At 36.1% G+C, this 21,592-nt stretch overlaps 1 protein-coding gene across 2 annotated transcripts in view; it reads left to right on the top strand.

The window, feature by feature from the left end:
• Positions 1–4,248: 4,248 nt before the first annotated feature.
• The window catches only part of LOC6564016 (trophoblast glycoprotein), a 40,233-nt gene continuing 22,889 nt past the window's right edge, over positions 4,249–21,592 (top strand). For both annotated transcript variants that reach the window (XM_001990497.2, XM_032737674.1), the window contains exon 1: positions 4,249–4,328. The gene's annotated coding sequence lies outside the window, so the exon portion shown is untranslated. The remainder of the gene's footprint in view (positions 4,329–21,592) is intronic.

Here is a 21,592-nt window from a genome sequence, read left to right as displayed (position 1 = left end):
AAGCGGGCTTGTGCGTGTGTGCTTCTGTCTGTTTGTGCGTGTTTTTTGCATTAGTGTGTCGTGTTTGCCGTGTGTCGCGCTGATTTCTTTCTTTGTTTGTTTGTTTGCTGACCAATTGTTGGGCTTAATTAATTGCAAGTAGCGCATATGGCTTGACAACAACAACAGCAACAGCAACAGCAACAACAACAACAGCAACAAGCACAAAAACAGTAAGCGAGAACCCACAAAGGAGCAGCTTTGAGTGTATTTCGCAACGACGAAAAAGGTATTGGAAAAAAGTGCTCACTTCTCACTACACACACACACACACACACACACACACACACACACACACACACACACACACACACATACACATACACACATACATAGGAGCTAGTGGTGAGGCAGCAGCAATAAGCAATAAGCTATACGAAGCAGCAGCAGCAACAAAGACAACGAAAAAACCAGTTTTCGACAACGCTGCAAGCAGCGCAGTCGCAGCGGTCTGTGAGGTAAGTGTGCAGGCATGTGTGTGTGTGTGTGTGTGTTTGTGTTAGTTGTTGGTTTTCTGTCTGTCCGCGGCAGACAGTCGTCGTCGCCTTTGTCGCCCACACGCCTTCGTCGCTGTCGTTGTCGCCGTTGCCTTCGTTTCGTTTATATTATTAAACTGGCTTCAGCATTGGAAATGTAACTTTAATTTGATTAAAGAACGATTTTTAAAAGCTGACTCTCTGCCTCCTTCTTGGCCAGCTACTCGCACTCTTTCTCGAACCAATTTCTCGATTCAATATGTCGACAACTTGTTTTAAGAATTTTAATTTGCCAAACTAGTCAAATGCACGTAACAGCTGCAGCAGCAGCAGCAGCAGCAACTGAAGAAGTAGAAGAAGAGGGGCTAGTCGCGTTTGCACATTTTTAAAGACAAAAGCACGAGAAAATTTAAAACAATCTAAATTAAAAATAAAACTAATTTGCACAGATTTACAGTTGTTGATCCAACTTTGTTTGTCAACTTCAGTTGACATACAAAAAAAAAAAAATAAATAAAAAAAATCCCCATTTAAAGAGGCAACAAAAAGAGAAACAGCATCACAAAAAGCAACAACGGCATCGAAATCGAGTAGCAAACTTTTTAATTGTCAACTTTCAACCGAGTCGAGCTTAGGCCCAAAGTTCGAGTCGAGTTCTGTGCAAATGGGAGAGCTTTTAGGAGTTTTATTTTTTTGTTTTTAATTTTATTTTTTGACTACCTAATTGAAATTAGTTTGTTATCTCTTAGGCACTAAATTCCCTTTGATACACAAAGTTGTGCGATGCCTTTGAGTGGGAGTATTTAAAAAGTTTAATTAATACAGCAACTAATCTTACAAAATACGACAAAGTTCCAATCAAATATATATATATATATATATAGTAAATATAATGTATATAAGTTATAATAAAAGTAATTTCTATCTGTCAGGGTTATCAGTGAATCCATATATAATTGTGATATAATTAAAATAATTAACTGATAATTTGCTTGGAAAAGATTCAGTTCAAATTGCAAACATAATTTGTAGTCCATTTATAAATGATTCTTATCAAGTGATTGCTTTAATATATTAGCAAATCGAGTTTGCATTAAGTTGAAATATGACGGGTTTTCGGAATTTATAAAGCTTTAATGTGCCATCAAAGCTGCCTTGTCATAATTGAAGTGAGTTACAATTTTTGCTTTTCTATTGCTACATATTTATCACAGCTCGTTATTTGTTGGCAGTGAAAGCAGAACAAGTTCATTACTTAATTCATTCCTTTACTAAAAGGTCTTTTGCGTCTTTCATTTTCAACTGTTGCTCGGTGTTGACTGAAAATTCTTAATTACACGCTTTTCCTTTTATCATAATTTATACTTTCTTCCAATTTGCCAACCTTTCGTCAAGTCTTATCGATGGCACTTCTCATTAACTGACTAAAAACTTTTTGGCCTGACCGCATTATATGGATATATATATATATATGCCTGAGAAGTTGAATTATCTAAAAACCCGACTTAATGTGCAACAATATAGAATTATAATAATATTTGGCCAACTGAGCATTTAGCCGTCGTTAGTTAAGAGCTAAGACAAGCAAAAACTTTGTCGTACTATAATATTCTGTGTGCTCATCTCACACTCACACAAACTCACTTAAATACACACACACACAGTCACACTCATACATCTTTCTCGGTTGGCCTGGCAAATATTCAACACTTCTGCCAGTCAAATATTTGAAATATACATACATACATACTTATATATATACGAGTATATTTGGATGTCTGAAGTGCCACAGTGTTTTGCATAATTTATGCATGTGTGCAAAAATGCTAATCACATACGAAGCCATCACATATTGCAGTTCCCCCTGTAGCCTGCTCGTGTCTGCTGCTGCCGAACAGTTTATATTTTCAATCACTGCCACAGCTTTTGTCAGCATGATAAGTTTAATTGGCATATTCCCTTAAGCCTTGACCTAAACCTGGCATTCTTTGATTGCATGACATTTGATTAGGTCCCGCAATTGTAAGAACCAAGAATGCAGTCAGTGGAAATGATACCAAAAAAAACACAAACAGGGTAAACTTTGTTCAAGCAGCATAAATATTTTCTTTTATTATTGCCCTTCAACAAATGTGCAAAAATATGTTCATTAATTAAAACAAAAATTCTCTTTCTCTGCCCAAAGTTTTTCAGATGTTAGAAACTCAGTCTGTAAATGGCATTGCTTCATTTCGGCTCTGTATATCTGTGGATTAAAATGTATATAGAGACACAAGTACACAGAAAAAATCAATTTTCATTAAAAATCATTAACAATGTGTATAAGGACACAAAATATCAAACTAAATTTGTGTTTTAAAGTACCAAAATGTACATTTTGTTTAATAAATTTGATATGGAAAAATGTTTATGTAATATAAATATAAAAAATGTTAACCTAATTAATATTACATTGATAGCATTTAATATTTTTTTGCGAGTGTATTTGTTAAACTTGTGGCTTCTGCTGGACGGGATCACAGAGCTGCTCTTGCTCTTTGATATAAAATAAAATAAATAAATCTTACATTTGATAGCATTTAATGTCTGTGTACGAATTTATTTGGTAAACTTGTGGCTTCTGCTCGCCAGGGCATTCAATTGTGTTTATGTCAAGCATCTGTGCTTGGCTGCCTTAACGAGACTCCAAATGTATCAGCGTTTCTAAATAAAAGTTTACATCGCTGAGCAAGAAAGTTATTGTACTGGAATTCAATTCAATGGGGCAAGGTCACAAAATCAATAAAACGTCGACTTATCTAAGTATGTCTTGCGCCAATCGAAAGTCATCGTTCAATTCAGCTACATATCCAATAAGAACTTAATAAATCGATGTTGTCAGCTTGCTCAAGAAACCAGTCTGACACACATTTTACTTTAACAAACATCCGATGCGAACTTGAAGTAATTATATTTGTGGTTGTTTGTAGTAAGTAGATCCTATTACTTCTGCTAAGATTCTATCCGATGTCAACTAATATCTTATCAAGTGTCGCTTATCTCTTTGTGGGAGCAGTTCTCATCTGAACCAATGACTGTCATATTTTATGGTCTAAAAGCAATCTCAGCCAAATTGCAGGCTTTCGAATGAAAATGAGAAGCGTCAATAATAAATTTTTATCAGCGCTATTAGAGAGAGGGCAGCAGTCTAAGCAAGAGCAACACAGATAACAGACAAAAGACTGGAAAAGGCTAGATGTGAAAATAAATGTATATTCATATGTACATCGAGGTCCCCTGGCGAGTGCTGAAGTCGAGTTGAATCAACGCTGACTTCAGGCCGTAAAAATGTTATGCAGCAAGATACAAAATTTAGAAACGTATCTTTATGAATCATCATTTGTGGTTGGGCGTGGAGACTGCCGTCGAAACGAAGTAAATATTAAATTTGTATATCCAAAACTGAGCTGAAAAGTGCTCTCTCACGAAATTTGCATAAAACACCAATTACCTGCCGTTTAATCACTTCGAGGTATCTTGAAGATATACTGCGAATACTCGCTCATATTTTTCATTGTTTATTTTTTTTTTCACCCCCAAATTTTTATGTGCATATTTAAACAAAATATTTTTTTTTTTACATTTTTATGCCAATTTTCACGCTGCATGAAAGCGAGGCGTTAAAACGAATTTATTGTATGACTCATGACTGGCTTTTTGTATCTTGCAGCAAACAGCAATGCAATTCAGCGCAACTGCAACAGCAACAACAGCAACAGCAACAAGAACAATTGCAATTGCGATTGCAACTTAATTGGCGCGCGTGTCAAAGAGGTAAGTTATAGACGAGTAGTGCTTCAGCAAAATCGCAACAATTCTCGAGATTCGTGCTTGCAAAAAAGATGCCCCCAAGTCAAATGTCTGGGCGTAATTTGACTGCGGGGCATGCCACAAGTGGCTTACAGCGCCAGGTGCGGCCAAAACGTGCCAGCCGTCAAAGCGATACCATCGCTGGCTAATTGTCTTTTCTTTCTCAATTTTACCTAGAAATGGCGAGAGAAGGTCGGGAATGCTTTAGTCGGGAGGGCTCGACTAGGAGATATCCTGAACGCTTTTAAACACATGGGAGTCTTGCTAGTAGCTTATGCAATGTGAAAATGCGTTTTGGTTAACAAACACTGTGTTTCTTATCCGATCTTAACCGATCAATTTTGTGCAGTTTATCTATTTATGTTTGGGTGTATAATATTTAATAAATTGCAATCCTGTCTTTTATTGCTATCGGAAATCGATTTGTGTCGATACTCACGACACGGGTGCAGTTATCGATAACATAAAATAAATTTGATCTGCTTATGGTATATGAGAATTTAAATTCTGACATTATTAGATACTATTGGAGATGGCTTTTTAGAATATCAATTATTATTTGGAATATAAATATATATTACAAATATGATAGATAAATATATTGTAGTCATAACAAAGTACAGACTTCAACAGCATGGTTTAACTTTTGAGTACACCTTGTAATTGCTGCAAATACGCGACAAGCCCCCCAGTTATTTTTCCAAGTAGCCTTAACTTTAATTTTCTTCCATACATTATATACATATTTTCATTGTTGTTGGTTGTCTGCAGCTTATTTTGTAAATTATGGCGCCCCCTGTGTAGAGGAAGGAGAGAGAGAGAGACAGGTGGGGCAGCTAGGTGAGAGGCAGGCACAGAATGTGGAAGTAACAGCGGGATTACAGCTGCCATCTGTTAATGTGTGTGTGGGTGTGTGTGTGTGTGTGTGCGTGTGGTGAGACGCCACAGGCATTCGTTGCCTGTGTCTCATAATGCAACGCCATCGCCATCGCCTGCTATTGTGTGTTGTGGGCGTGGTTGGTTTGACTTTGGCCTGGGCAAGGTCAATGTGACGGGCAGACGGCCGAAGGTAGCGGAGTTGTCGAGCTGGGCTACCAAATTTACATTTAATTAGACATAATTGTAGCAATTTAAACGACAATTTGTTGGTGGTGTCTCAGGGTTGGGCGTGAAATTGCTTTAAAGTGATTCATTGGTGCGGCGCTTTATGTTGAGATTTTGTAATTTCCTAATTAAATTTTAGGAAGGACCTGGAAATTGCATTTTAATTACACTACAAGTTAAATGATGGTTATGGTTGCGCCATATTCGAAATATACTGTCTGAGTTCTCTTCTTTTGCTTATATTTAAATAACTTATAGCTGTAATCGGTTTTTTCTTCTAGATTAGTATATATTATATAATATTCATTATCAATGGTCTCGTTTATTATTTTTACTTAACTTAACTTTTGATTATCCCATTAATTTCCACATAAATTTTACCAATATTCTAGGTTTTACTTAACTGAAATCTTTGAAGTTATCCCCAGCACAAGTTGATTTTGGCCTCGAGTTTGGCCCAACCCCAATTTCCGCCGGTTGCAAACCCATTATTCGCTAAAGTTTGACTATGGCACACACACTAAAAGACATTGCTGTATATCATTAGAGTCTACCAGCCCCTCCTCTCTCTCCCTAGACACTCACCTGTCCAAAGTAATTGCGTAGCAAACTATTTTCGCTTCTGAACTTTTGGCCTTAACTGTGGAGGTTACCGGCAATATCAACAACAACTTTTGGAGCATGCTGCAACCGAGGCACTCTGCTGGAATCGAACTTGCCCCTTATCAATATTTAGTTGCATGACATTGCAATTCCATTTAAGTTTTAAATAAAATTTAAGCACAATTATAACAAAAGAAGTGGAGGGGAATAGAAACTAAAAATAAGTGAGAATTGTTTTAATTCATTTTTGGTTTTGTTTTTTTATCGATTGCATTTTTCCGTTAAAACTTTTTGGACAGTTATCCTTGAAATTGCTGTGGCAGGTAGTAAGGGGATGGGGTGGATAGAAAGACATGCTGGTTGCATGTTTAATATTTGATTACCTGACATTTTTTGAAGGGGGCTGTGTGTGGCTGCAACATGCCAACTGCTTGCTCATGGCAAATATCAAATGCCAGTTATTTGGTGATGTGTATGTATGCGTCTGTATTTGTCGGTGGCATTTAGTAGCAGGATGCATTGCATAGCCTGAGGAATTGCGTGAATTGCGGCGAACAAGGAGCTGACAGTTGCTTAATGAAATTTGAATCGAGTTTATTCGTTTTGATAAGGTATCACGATTAAAGTTTCGAGAATGAACCAAACTAAAATTATAATATGAACTTAACTTTCATCGATCTAGACTTAATTAATGGCTTATTTATAAATGTTTATCGGAGAGATAATCATAGACCAAAATGGCCTGGAGTAGTGTTGTGTGTATTCTATGCCACTTTAAAGCACTGCATGGCTACTAAAGTATTTCTTTTATTTCATATGTCATTCCATGGCCTGTTAAACATTTGTTCTACGGTTTCTTCTTATTTCGAAATTGATTTATTTAACCATTGCTGCTTGACTTAAAAAGTGCAACTACTACAAAGTTACCCTTCGCTACCCAACTATTGAACTGGTTACTGTTACTAGTCCTTGCCCCGTACTCCTTCTTCCTCACCTCTCCTCATCAATCTCGTGGACAGCTTCTTCCACTTCTAAGTCTATCCCATGTAATGGCAAACATATTTGAGTACTTCCGTGCCTCTGTTGCTTCCGTTCCTCTCTCTTTGCGGAATGGCAAAGCTTTTTTCCAACTTGAGCGATTTATTTGCTTTAACATGACCTGCAGTCACAGGCTGTGCCACCTCCGTAGTGCCACGCCCCCGCCATAAAACAAACCGAAGAGTCAATAGCGCAAAATATATAAACCCCAGCAAAACTCGTAAAAAATCATTTCTTATTTATTTGAGCGCTGAACTCGAAATGAAATATTGCGCAAGCAATGAAATTACATTTTTTCCTTCATTTTTTTTTTTCCATTTATGTAGACGTCATTAGCGGTGCAGATGGAAGGTGGTGCGAAAGTGGGGTTGGTGGCTGTTGAGGCTACCAACAAATTACGCCAGTTGATGCAGCATAAATATTTGCACAAATCTAATGAGCAATTCGGTTAAAGTTTACACAGAGTATAAGAACTTTAAGATGAAACTTCAAAATACATCGAGGCGATGTTGGATCGACTAGCAACTATTCTGTAAGCTGGATTCAAATTTTCAGCACCTGCCCTACACGCGTACTTAGATATCAAGTCAAGTAACCCTTTAAACTCGATATTTGGGAAGTTATCGTTTGTCTAAAATTAGCTTGATCTGCGTTTGACATTAAACAAATACTTATAAGCTGGTGTCAAGTTACATTTTATTGATAGGCAAGAGAATGTTTTAATATCGAAATTGATCTACGCATGGCATGTATAAATTCGAAAGGCAATCATTTATAATCTCTAATATATATTAATACGATGATTTATTCCCTATTTATTCCTTATAATCTCTAATAAATATTAATACGATGATTTATTCCCTATTTATGTAACCCTTACAGTCCACTTTTCATGTGTACAGGGTATAGAAAAAAGCAAAATAAAAATATAGAACACTAAACGAAAAGCAACCTCAGAAATACGAGTATCTCTTACACATTTGCGGTGCCAGCTCCCCAATGCCAGCAGAAACGCCCTTTTGCCCCATTTGGCTCCGCAGGCCTGATAAGAAACTCGAGTACTTTGCCATCTCACCACCTCAATGGCACCCACACTCCAGGCCAGCTAAACTTCAGGCCAGAGCCCAAGTCAACCAGCTAACTTGGCTGAATGCGTATTGTTCCATTGGCGAGATGGCGTCAGTTTCTTATCCCCTACCGCTGCTTTAGCAGTATTCTGCAATACATACACACACACACACACACACACTCACTCATACACTCACACATGCACATATGATTTTGTTGCGGGCCATGGCCATTGAGTGTGGCAGTTGTTGCCGCCCTTTCAACTTTCACCTTTCACTGTTATGAGTTTGCTGCTTGCTGTTGTCCTTCGGCCTCTGTTGCTGTCTTCTTGCTGGGCCTCGAAAAGTGATAGTTGCCAAAAGAGATTAAAATTGCCAGTTTTGTCAGTTTTCGGAAGTAGTGCTATTAATTTGCTGAATCATCGTTGTGTTTTTATACCACAACTATAATAATATACAATATTATAACTCGTTGTTAATATGCAATGAGTAAACAGTTGCGCTGGTCCTTCAAAAAGTTAGTTAAACGAGGCATTGAGATTGCTAACTTTATGAAGTTAAAATAAGTTCTTATAAAGTTCAACAATTGTTATCGATAAACATTTTCAAGGTCTGAGTGCTGGAAAGCGATAAAAACTAAGATTATCTTACAATAACCGCTAATCGGTAGATTAGCTGCCACTTTTTAAATACTTATTTTAGATAAGCTCAGAGCTATAAATATTAAAATTCAAATAAGTAAGTAGTATATATTCAATATACAAATATTTTTCAACCATACTGCAAAAAGCTTGACAAACTGACTTAGCAAATAAAATTAAGTTTAATTTGCCAGTTCAACATTCCAATTTTATATAATTTTAAATTAATCAAATTGCAGACTCACTGTTCTGCTGCAGCAGAGTATAAATAACTCGATCTCATTTTACTGTGATATCGAAGGCACAAGAATATATTGTGTTTGTGCAATGTTCGTCATGGAAACATACCGGTTTGTGCCCGCGACATGACAAAGTGTTAAAAGATCGGTGTTGACCAATCCATCGACCACTTGTTATCAGCTGCATTACGTTGACATCAGAGTATTTCGCAGTCGGCTACGACTAGAACGTTCTCACTTGATTTCTTTTCCTTTTGTGGTCCATTTATTTTGTCTTGACCATAGCCATTGGCGCTCCATTTTTGCGATTGCCAGTCTCTGTGTGGAGTGAGGCTCAATGATATCCTTTTTCGAAGTCCTTGTTGTTGTCTTATCTGTTTTTGGTCGCTTGTGCGACCACCGGCATTTTATTATACGTCCTTACACATCCATACATGTTCTTATGTATATATATATACATATATATATAGCCTATATATATATATATATATATATATATATATATATATATGTATGTATGTGTGTGCGTGCCATAATTAACAATTCACGTTATATTTTATTTACCGTTTTCAGCTACCTCATCGCAGCTTGCATTATATTCGCCTGATTAATTTTCAGCGGGGAGACTGCGGGGTATACCGCTCTGAGAAGTTTTCTCACGCGCGAGTTACTCCTTGTGCTTCGGCTGCCCATATTCGGTTAGAGCCTTAATTGCACATTTTGGCCTTAAACGCAGCCAATGGATATTATGTGCCGAGCTTTTGTTGTTGCTGCTAAACTTATTAATTGTGTAATTTGGTCTTGTTATTGTGGCCGGGTCAGTTTCAAAGGGCCATAATAGCTGGCCAATTTAGGTTCATGCGCCGATACGTTTATGGCTCATAAGATCTTCACATAGTCTTCTGTGGTTCTTTTGCTTTGTTTCTGCTTTCTGCTTAAAGAAGCCATTCGACCGGACCAAGCTGCTTTTGTTGAGCGACAGTTTTGTGGTGTGTTTAGTTTAATCTCAAAGATAGATAAAAGTTAATTTATGGCTTTGCTTTTGGTTGAGCTCTTATTACTAAATATTAAAAGTAGAATTTAAAATATTTAGATACTTGAAATGAATTAAATTAATTGACATATAAATCAGATTTAATTATTCAATAAAGTGCATGACATGCGCAGAATTTTCCATTTATTTCACAATTTACGATTTTATTTTAAGAATATTCAACTGTTGTGTTAAGTGCATTTTCCGTAAGGTACACATATATTGAAATCGTTAAGAGCTTTATTTACTCGTACGTGAACAATTCAGTAAATTCGAATAAGAGATGCAAATAAAAGGTGTGTTACACCATTCGATGAAAATCAGTTAAAACCCAAAATGCATTTACCATTTTGCATATAGTATTTTAAAGTGTACTTCAACATTCCGCACTCAGCACGACGAGATCTCATTATTTTACTGTATGCACGCATGGTATGTATATTTTATTTTATTCATATTTCTCCAAATATCGCTGATGCCAAAATGGAAAAAGAGTAAAAGTTTTTGCAGCTGTAATTTGCTCGTTGACTGTTCATGCCGCGTTATATTTGCTCAGTGACTGAGCATTTAATACATGCGAACACGAAGGCGGGGCAACTTTAATAAGCTCAAACTGAAACTGAACCCCAAAATCTGAAATGAACGTTGAAAAGAGAAGCTGTAAGCCTTTTGAGCATCTTGCCTGCGGTTTGAAATCGGATTGGCACGAAAATGTATTTCAGAACTCATTTGATACTTTGATGTCTTTAAACATGTGAAAAGTTGAATGTTTTTCGAACTTAAAATGCATTTTATTTGCCACTGATGACTAAATTGACAAAATTGGCAGATATCTTAAAATTGAATTATCAGTAAGCTAAATATATAATAATGAATAAATAAAAGTAAAATGAGCAAAAAATCAATTTTAATTATATTATTTTAGCGATTAATTATATTAAACGCTTATATTATATATACATAATTAAATTCAGCAAAAGTTTTGCGTTGTTTTTTTTTTTTGTGCTGGCAATTCTACTTTTCGTCTCGTTGGCCATATATCGAGTGGTCTGAAAAAAGAAAGAAATGCTGTAGAACAAGTTTTGATTGTGGACCCAACTTGTTGAGGGGATGCAGGGAATGAGTTCATGGCTTATGCCGACCATGGGAATGAGAATTGTTGGCGGCATCATGCCGGTGACCATGTTCACAGGCAGTTAATAAATGTTTACCATGCATAACCGCATCATATTTGAAAAGTTGGCTTTTGAGTCTAAGCGTGTCCAAAGTTGCTTTATTAAAAGTCAAACACATGGATTGCTGGTTGAGTATTAAGAGGCTCTTGTCAAATGCATCCAGTGAAAAGTTTTTTGTTTTTTTGCCAACACGTCGAGGACTCGAAATTGAATTTTAGCCGCGAACCATGAAATACAAACAGCGAGAACAACATAAGAATAATAGGCTAGTCCCAGGCTGAATATCCTTCAGGCAAGGCATTCATTCATTTCAAATGTTGTTTATGGGCATTGCCAAGAGTTGCCCAGCTCTTGCACATGTGTGTGTGTGTGTGAGTTGGCATTTATAAATTACGTATTACGTATACGCAATGTGGTTAAGCTCCCAAACTGCTCGCTTATGAATACAACACATATAGCACACACACCAATATATAGTATATATACATATATAAGAAATGAATACATATATAAGCGCAGTAAATTAGGCGAAAAATTCAATAATTTGTGTTTGGGCACTGAAGTCGGGGCGCAGAACAGCTGAAGTGTTGGGCTTGGCAGTCCAAGGATTGCTGGTGCTTATGTGCTTGAAGAGGGCATGCCTTTCAAAGTTATAAGCGTACAAAGGGAGACTTACTAAATGCGAAAGATTTAAATGTGAAACGGATTTCTAAGAAATGCTTTGAGCATGTTCAAGAAAACTCGGCATACAATTTTTGGCCATTTAAAGAGATTAAACAAGAAATATGAAGCCAAAATTTGCCATCGGCTGTTTGGGATAGGGCATTGAAATAATCCACTAAATCCTAGGAAATTTTATTGTTAAAGCTGGCTCTGATTGCCAAATGACACAGCCTGAAGGGGCACTTTTTAATATGAATTGAGTGCTTGCATAATTTTTATATTTAAATTTTACTAGCCAAACTTGTTAAATAAATGTTGGCAAAGTACTGACCATGTTACTAGATCAACATAGCAACATTTTGACAAACTTTCTTTTATTGTTAGATAGAGCTAAGCGAGGCGTTTGGCTTAAACAGTGCTGTACAACACTCGTACAACGCTGACACAACACAATCTGTGTACTTAAACACTTCACAACACTTTATTCTTTTTGATTCTTTTATTTTTTTTCTACGATTTACTGAAGAACACAAATGATGTGTTTTGTATATCGTGTTAGCTGTTTTCCTTGCTGGGCTAATACAGAAGTATAATCATTGGATTGCACAACACTGTCAACGAAATAAGTACAGCACTTGGCACAATATAGCAGCCCTGGCGGCCATTTTGAATTTAGATTCGACACGCACTCTTTGCAAAATAAAGCGCATATAATTTAAATTAACATTTTCCAAACATAAACATAATTTTTAATTGCACACCATGGACTCGTTCAGCTGCAAGGATAATCGAAGGCTAGACGTGGAGCTTCGGTCCTTGTGCGAGAATGACAATTATAACGTGTTTGGCACCCCATTCTATTTGCACATTTGAAATTATTATTGCCAGCGTCGTTTGCAGGATAATTAGATACAAACTGAAACACATACACGCACACAAACAAACACAAACACATAGACACTAATATGGCTGTCAAGCATTTGACATTTGTGTTTAACTGTTAACTGGTTGCGGTTTTGTGGTATTGCTCGACAGGCGCCGCCACATTCGAGAACAAGCGGAAAAAGCTTCAGCTGCGAGCATTTCATTTAAACTTTACATGAGCCACAGAAACACACACAAAACACATACACACACATCGTATACACACACACACACACACAGTTGGCAAACTTTTGTCCGAGATTGTGCAAAGATTTGGTGCCTCAAAAATTTAATTACTCTTCCCTTTATGACAGTCGCTGAACATCGTCCAGACGCCTTTTGTCACCGCATGCCCATAAAGAATTCAACTTTGCCAATTAATTTAATTCATATGCTGTTTAATTTTGGCTTTGAAGCCACACACACTCTCTCTATCTCTCTCTTTCTTTCTATGCCTCTTGCCACTTGAGGGGCCTGCAAATGTTTGCCCTGCGTCAACACAAATTCTCTCGCATGTCTCTGAAATATTCTTGGGCATACTTACTCCATAACTTGACGGCAACTTAAAACGAGCTGCTAATTGAGGGTGTGAGAAAATTGTGTTTTTGGCTTTTTTGAAATTGTACGACAGGGAGCGAAATACGAGTTTAACTCATTTCCCTGTGTCTCTTGTGCGTTTTATTATGCATAGCTATAGCATAAATTCAAAGTATGTTCCTATTACATCTGACATAATAGCTACGCAGAATTTTCATTTGATATATAATACTAAAGTATTTAAAAGTGTATTAAAGTGAGTTCCAAATATAATGCAAGGTAAGAAATAAAATAGTGACATATTTTTAATAAGTTTAAAATATCTATTAAAACAGTAAATCTAAATTGTTAGCTTTGAAAACTTCTTTTTCATTTAATTTACAAATCTTCTTATTATATCCTTGTAGAGGGTATTATCATTTTGTCGTGACTTATGTAACTAATTGAAGTTGATGTCTTCAACCCCACAATAATATCATCAGATTAAAACCGGTTTACAAGGCTATGCAATCTTCAGAATGACAAAGATAAATGTTCAATTTTGAGTTTTGTTTCTATTGAATTTGGAAAATTATAAAAATATCAATCACAAGGAATGACAATCTTTAATGTGATTAAGATCAGCAGTAGATCAAGTTTACCAGGCAAACCTATGGTTGCAGTAGAATACATTGTATGATATACCATAATATTGGCTTACCAAATCAAATACAGAACACGTAACAAGTTAATTCTTATTAAAGGCTTTTACACAGAAACTATCATCGAGCTTATATCATATTTTTTCCAAATCTTTTGCAATTCTTTTGTATGTCCCTCATATCTGGTATGCCAGAAGTTTCTCCAACTGCCGGCTTCGCTTCACTTTTAACTTTAAACTTTCTGAACTATACTTGCAAATCTTTTGGACTCATTTCCTGCCTGCTCTTTTTTCCATCGCATTCAGTCACTTTCTATTCGCTCCATGAGCACGTGACCCAAGCGCTCATTCGTAGAGCGAAAGTAAATTACAAACTTTATCAGCTTCGTTTTTCTTCGTCTTCGTTTTCGTCTTCCTCTTCTTTTCACGTTTCCGTTTTCATTATGTCAAATTTGATGGGACAAAGATAACGACTATGGGTAACAATATATGCGACGATAATATAATACGTGCATGATGATAATGCAACGCACTGACATTAATCATTTCTTTAGCTTGTCGCTCAACTTTATAATTTCGGCAAGGCTTTATAGCGCACACACACACACCCATAACTGTCCCAATATCAGAGTATGTGTGTAGCTACGATTTTTCATTCGAAATGATGTCATTAAACAAAGAACTGTAACGAACCGACAACAATAATGAGCCCGGGAGCTGCACGTTGGAAGGCCGACGCATTGGTGCAGGACGCGCAGTAGGAGCCGAAAGATGAGCAGCAACTGGAGGTGGCAGAAAAATTGTGCGACAAAATCCCAAAACAATTTATATGTACCAAGCGAAACGACACACCAAGAACACAAGTAATAAAAGCAACAACAACAAAACCATTATCAACAACAACAAAGCACAAATTTGGAGCAGAGAAATGTGACATAAACTTGGTAATACGTTGATGCCTCGCTCATGTATGCACACATACAAATAATGAAGCAACGTGGGGCCTTGCTACTGAAGTTGTTGCAAAATAGGTTGCCCCACAACATCTATTCTTACCCATCCCTGGCAGCCCCAAGCCCACTGCGAGGGTAGTTGTTGTAGTAAATATGCTGCAAATAATGGCCTACGATAAGAAGTATATTTGATAATTTATTATTTTATATTAACAAATTAATATTTCTAAATTTGTGATAGTGTAGAATTATTTAATATGTTCATTACCTTGATCAAAGTATGAAATAAATTACTAATATAATAAAAATGAAGACTTGTCTCTTGCTTCTCAAATAATTTATATGTGGACATATTCAAAATACATTCAATTATATATTTATAATTTTGATAAAAACCCACCAAATTCTCTCAATCTTCTCTCGAAGTATAAAACTAGATTTTCGAATATGATAGAATAGATTTTCGTTTGTATTTTCATTAACTTCCTAAAAGTATAAAATAAATTCATTTTTGAATGTCAATTCAGGAATGGCAATTGATATTCAGAAAAGCGATATGCGTATACAATTTTATATATTATATTTATTTAATATTATTATATTTACATATATATTTAAATATATATGTATAATTCTAATAAAAACCCTTTAAAATTCTCTCAATCTCAAATTCAACTCGATTCTGAGAACTTTGCAATTTAAATGATATCATTGATACTTGCTATTGTCATGCAGCAGCTCCCTAATGATTGCTGGCAAAAAAATGCCAACAACCACTCTCGTCTATGGGCAGAGCCCGTAAGCCAAAATGTTGGCCAAAACGGATGCGTCAAGTTGAATGGCTATAAAAAGCGTTGAATGATGTTGTGTTGACCCACCAGTAAAGGCGGTTGCCTCAGGCTCGTCACATGGCGCATTATGTATGCAAGTCGGCTACGCAAAATCAAATACAGACACACTCACACACACTCACAAACACACACATACACACACATACACACACATACACATACACATACACACTTATAGAGGCCATAACAGGGCCCAGTATAAAACAAGTACATTGCCCGTTTCGGATGTAGGGATCCAACGCAAATCACGAGACACAAGCATTTTGTCAAGCAGCCCTGGTGGAAGGGGGAATGGAAAGGGGGCTGGGGTTGGTTGGAAATGGCTGGGTTGATTGTGGGCGGGGCTTAGATGGGAGGAGGTAGCCGGCGCTGATGTTGAATGACGACGAATTTTGAATACGAATTTCATTATACGCAGCACTCAATTATTCACTAATCTAGTTGCCACAACAAACGAGTGAAGGGGTGGCACGAGGAGATTAGGGTTGGTTGGTTGGGTAGGGTTCTGCGAGTCGAACAATTTTGATTGCTTCTCCTGCCTCCTGATTTTGAAATGCTAACAAAATGTTGCAATTGCTGCGTCGCTGGGCTAATTAACCAGCCAATTTGTATTTGCTTTTGTATTTGATATTGTTGTTCTCAATGCAAATGTGTAGTTACACAGCACGCGGAGGCATGACACATAAAACACAAATTGCCGCATTGGTTGGCAACGCGCCCAAATTGCTAATTCTTTTGAATTTTGATGAACTTTTTTGAGCCCGGTTCTGGTTCTGGTTTCGTTACTGCTTATTATTGTTGTTCTTGTTGTTGTCGTTTATTGTCGTAGCGATTGGTTTACCAGGGGGCAGCTAACAAGTCGTTAGTTGCTGCCCGTAATTATAATTATGCATGTGTATACTTATTAATTATGCATGCGCCATATGAAGTTCGAGACCCATTGCCTGCTACCAATTGCCTGCTGTTGTTGTTCATGTTGTCTGTTGAAACGCTTTTGGGTTTATGTCAACGAGGGCAAATGTGAGTTGTTGTGTCAGTTAGTTGATGATTTAGTATTACGACAGCGTATCAAGCATTCATGCATGCGGCAGTCTAATAGGCAATTTGATAGGTGCGTATGTGTAACCAAATTAGTAAATACAATATGAAAAGTAAATACAATATGACACAATATGAAAAGAATATTGAAAAATTTAATAATTTTCAACATGCAGCTGCTTACCAATAGAAAGCTAATTTAATATTTTACTCAATTTAATCGATTCATAATTTCTTGCTGCCAACATTCTGAGAGCTCTAAACAAAACAAGCAGCCGTTCAGCATATATTTGCTACAATGAACAGGTTCCGAAAAGTTGCTCTTGAGACTCAGACTTTATGTAAGTGAGCTGATAAACTTTCGTAAGCTATTCAAACAGACTCCCAGCAGCAAGCAATTATTATGCAAAACTGGAACTCCTTTATAATAAATGCAGCTTTATCCAGCCAAGCTTTCCTTCTTACTTATGTATTTGCAGTTAAATGCGATTTGTTTATGTTTATTTGTTATAAAACGTAAAACTCATCTAATTTATGCAACTTAATTTAAGCACTTCTTCTGGTCCTGCCACCATTTTCCATTTTACCATCTCGCAACTCGTATTCCGTCTGTGGTTCTTTTTGCTATTTTCTTGTCGGTGAGTGTGTGTGTGGAATATGCAAATATAAATTATTGCAAATAATATGAGACAACAGACTGCAGTTATGTGCTGTGTAATAAAGCGATAAGCAGCTAGGGACAATATGCAAATAAATAATATTTGTTACAAACTGCCAGAGACCAACTTTTTACCAGTTGCCCAAAAATGAGATGACTTTAAAAATGCGTAATTATCGGAACATTCATATTTTTTGTTATCACATTGTGATATTATTTAAAAGTCTTGTAAACTGTAACTCAATCTAATTTCGTTTATGGTTTGTAAGGGGAACAAATGGTGTAAAAATAGGTGTCTACAAGTCTAGCTTTTGCCTATTCATTTTGCTTTCCAACTAACTGCACCTAGTTATTCCAATGTCCAGTTAGAGCTTTTCCTGGAACTCCTTGCAACTTGTAGAATACAAACTTTAAAATGTGCATATTTGAACGTACTCATTTTTAGCTGTTTTGTTATCTGGTAACTAATTTCCAAAGTCAGCTCTAAGTAAAAAAAAGTTGATAAAAGTTGACCCAAAGCAAACTTGGCTAATACGTAAACTTTTGAACTGTTTTCCCATTCAAAACTCATCTGGACTTTGTCGACAGCGGAAGACTTGATCTTTGAGAGTCTCTTTTATGTTGCACTGCTCTTCTGACATATGTGACAAATGACATTGGTAATTGCTGTTAACAATTTTCATAACGAATGTAAGGGATGACAACAGACAACTTATACAAAAGTTAAGGTCAACTTTATGTGCACACATTACGTATACGTCATCTGACTGTTGTCTGCTGACTGCACAAATGTCCAAATAATTATTAAATAAGCCATTAACTCCCATTATGTACGTTTGGCTGACAGTATAAAGCCATTGTTGGCAATACCACTAAAAATACCCTGTATCCTTGTAGAGTTGAATGAGTTAACTGAGTTGATTATTGAATTGATAAATACGATTAATTGTATATCATCACTTTCAATATTTTCTAGCTTAAGAAATTGCACTTCATTTTTTCAGTTAATATTAAGAAGCAAAACTAAAATTGTATAAATATATAATCAAATTTTTAGAGCATATAACAGAGTATATATATAGTATATGAAGAGGCTATATGCTTTTCTATATTTCGCATAGCTTTATTTTGTTATTTCAGTGATTAGCTCTTTGTTTATTTAAATTCCATGCATTTTAAATGCATTCAGCGTTGGCTTCTATGCACTTTTTGTGTCACTGACAATAATAAAAACATAATAAAAAAAAATTAAATACACATGTCAACCTAAAATACTCCAAAAAGCAAATAAATAAATAGATAAAATGCCGCATACAATTACCATGGAATAAAGTGCCCCAAAGTTGTACATTTCCGCAGCTGACAAAAAGCCACAGAAACGGCGAAAACAACAAAGGCCCGTTTAACATTTATATTTTTATTTGATCTGATCAGTTGAGTTTTTGGTTTGTCCGGCGATTATTTTCATAGAATTTAACATTGAAAGAAATAATTTGTGCATATATACGTACTTTTCGGGAGGTGCCGTTGTAAACCGCTGCGATCAGCTAAATAACCACAAAAAATACTTGCGTAGTGTAAATTAAATTATTTACGGCACACAAAGCAGACAGCAAATAAATATATAAAACAAAGAAACGATTATAATAAATAACTAGAATGGAAATGGATATGCACATATGATTGCGAACAAACAAACATTTCGACAGACAATTAAATTATGAACTACATCCATAAAATCAATCATTTGCAAGGACAAATTAGTAATTCGAGAATATTTAAACAATTATCTTTAATTGTTTACATTACAAATTATATTACACATGTGAATCAAGGCCGATAGCCGCCTATTTGTCAGTTATTGTTAACAAGTTAAATATTATATATTTAAGTTTTTGATTGCAATAATGCGAACACATAGTGTATACAATATCTTGAACCAAACTAATCTCTTATGCAAGTTGACGTTTGCAGTTGAATACAATTGTTTTGCATCATCAAATATGGAAAATAAATATTTAGTTTTGTGTAGCAATCAAATTGAGACGAGTTTAGGTTTCAATTGCGATTTAGGCTCGAAAAGTATAACAAATAAATATCCGTTAAAGATTCCGATACCTTTTTACGTACGCAGTGGTACAATATGATATATGGGAAAAGTATGTGAGAATGAGAACGGAAATATCTGATATCAGTGCAATACCAGCAGATTGAACAAAACATAAGCAATTTAAAATTAAATTAAGATGTCGTCAGGTGGACTATGGTCGGAAAGTGCATTTTATCTTTAGCGTGCCTAAAATAGCCACTATAGTTAAGAAACTGTGTTGCCCTACTTATAAATTAATAAAATGTATTTTATTTTAAAACTTTCATCATATTATCATCATCACACCTATTTTACTGCCCATGACTGTATACGACCCAATTTATTCACTTTCGAAACACCAATCTCGAAGATAGTTGACAGCAATCTCTTAAAGATTAACCATGTCCATGTCAATCATCACATAAAAAACTCAAAAAGAAGGCATTTTCTCCATCAATATCCACATCTTAGCTACTTAGCTGCCTGCATTGGGTCACCTCAATCTAATTGGGGACCGATGCCATCTCAGCAGCTAACATAATGACCCCAAAAAGCGTTTCTATTAATATAGGCGCCTGCTAACCATAGCGGTAAATTGTACCCTCCGCTCCCCCCCACTACCTTGCGACAGTTGACGCCCACTTATGAGTTTAGCTAAAGTAGAACCCGTTGTTGTTCTTCTTCTTCTTCTGCTTCTGCTTCTGCTTTTTCTTCTTCTTGTGTAGCTTGTTTTGTATAAGTTTTTTTTCTCGTATCTGTATTGAATTTTTCTTTTCTAGCCCAAGCAGTCAAGTCGTGCATCTTTTTCCGACCTCTCCTCACACTCCACTTGCTTCGACCGTTTTTTTCTTGCCATGTATGCGTGTGTGTTTGCGTGTATGTATGCATGTGTGTGTGTGTGTGTGTGTGCCTTAGCGTATGTCACCAAATGTCATTGACACGATTTGCTTTATGCTGCATTTCTTCTACCATCACCACAAGCCAACAACAACAACAAAATCAACGTGTGTAAGCATTATACTTACATACATATACATATATCTGACTATATCTGTGCCGACGTTTTACACGCCGTTTACTTTGTACGCCGGGCCACCTCAGCGTTTTTATTATTTTTCTTTTTTTTTCTTTCTTTTTTTTTGTTTTCCCAATGTTTGTCTTTCGTGTGTTTCGCCTTCGCTCTTTGCGTTCTGCCCCCCTTCTCCAGCACTGATAGCTAAAGAGGTAGCGGAGGGCTGATTGTTATCAGCATTTAGAAAAGTGCCGACACACGCAAACACACAAGCACACACACAAATACAAATACAGATGTAGCAAGAAAAAGTCATTGAAAAGCAAATAAAAAAAATGATTTCAATTTCAACTAAATTTTGAAAAAAATAATTTAGATGTAAGCAAGCCGAGCAGCAGCAGCAGAACAATGACAGCAAACTTAGCGTTCAATCAATCAATCAATCAGTCAGTTAGTCAGTGCATCAGTCAGAGTCAGTCGGGCAGAGAGCCATTTGGTCACTTCCCTCAAATCGAATCCAAATATTTGATTTTCATTTTACGGCTAGCAATTGTGGCACATATATATTTATATATATATATATGTATGTATGCGCTTGTGCATACATTTAGTTTATATGCAATGTGATTAACTATTTGGTTACAGCTATTTGTGGCTGCTGTCCTTAAGCCCTTAAACTATTATACTTTGTTTCTCCATTAAGCAGAAAGGCTAATTAACTGCAATTAATTTAATGAGCAGCAGCAGCTACCAGCTACCAGCATGAATTTAATAATACCCAAAGCTTTGGCATATATAACAATTATAATTACTTAATTTGTTGCTGCCAAGTGGCGGTTAGTGATGTAAAGCGTTAAACTCAAGTCTTAGATTCATTAAAATAATAACAAAAATAATATATATATATATATATATTAAACTAGCAATTAACAGCTTGTCGATATTCCGTCATCATAATTTATA

This window comes from Drosophila grimshawi, unplaced genomic scaffold (assembly GCF_018153295.1).
Source record: "Drosophila grimshawi isolate 15287-2541.00 unplaced genomic scaffold, ASM1815329v1 contig_311, whole genome shotgun sequence".
Lineage (NCBI taxonomy): Eukaryota > Metazoa > Arthropoda > Insecta > Diptera > Drosophilidae > Drosophila > Drosophila grimshawi.
This window is presented reverse-complemented; position numbering and strand designations above follow the sequence as displayed.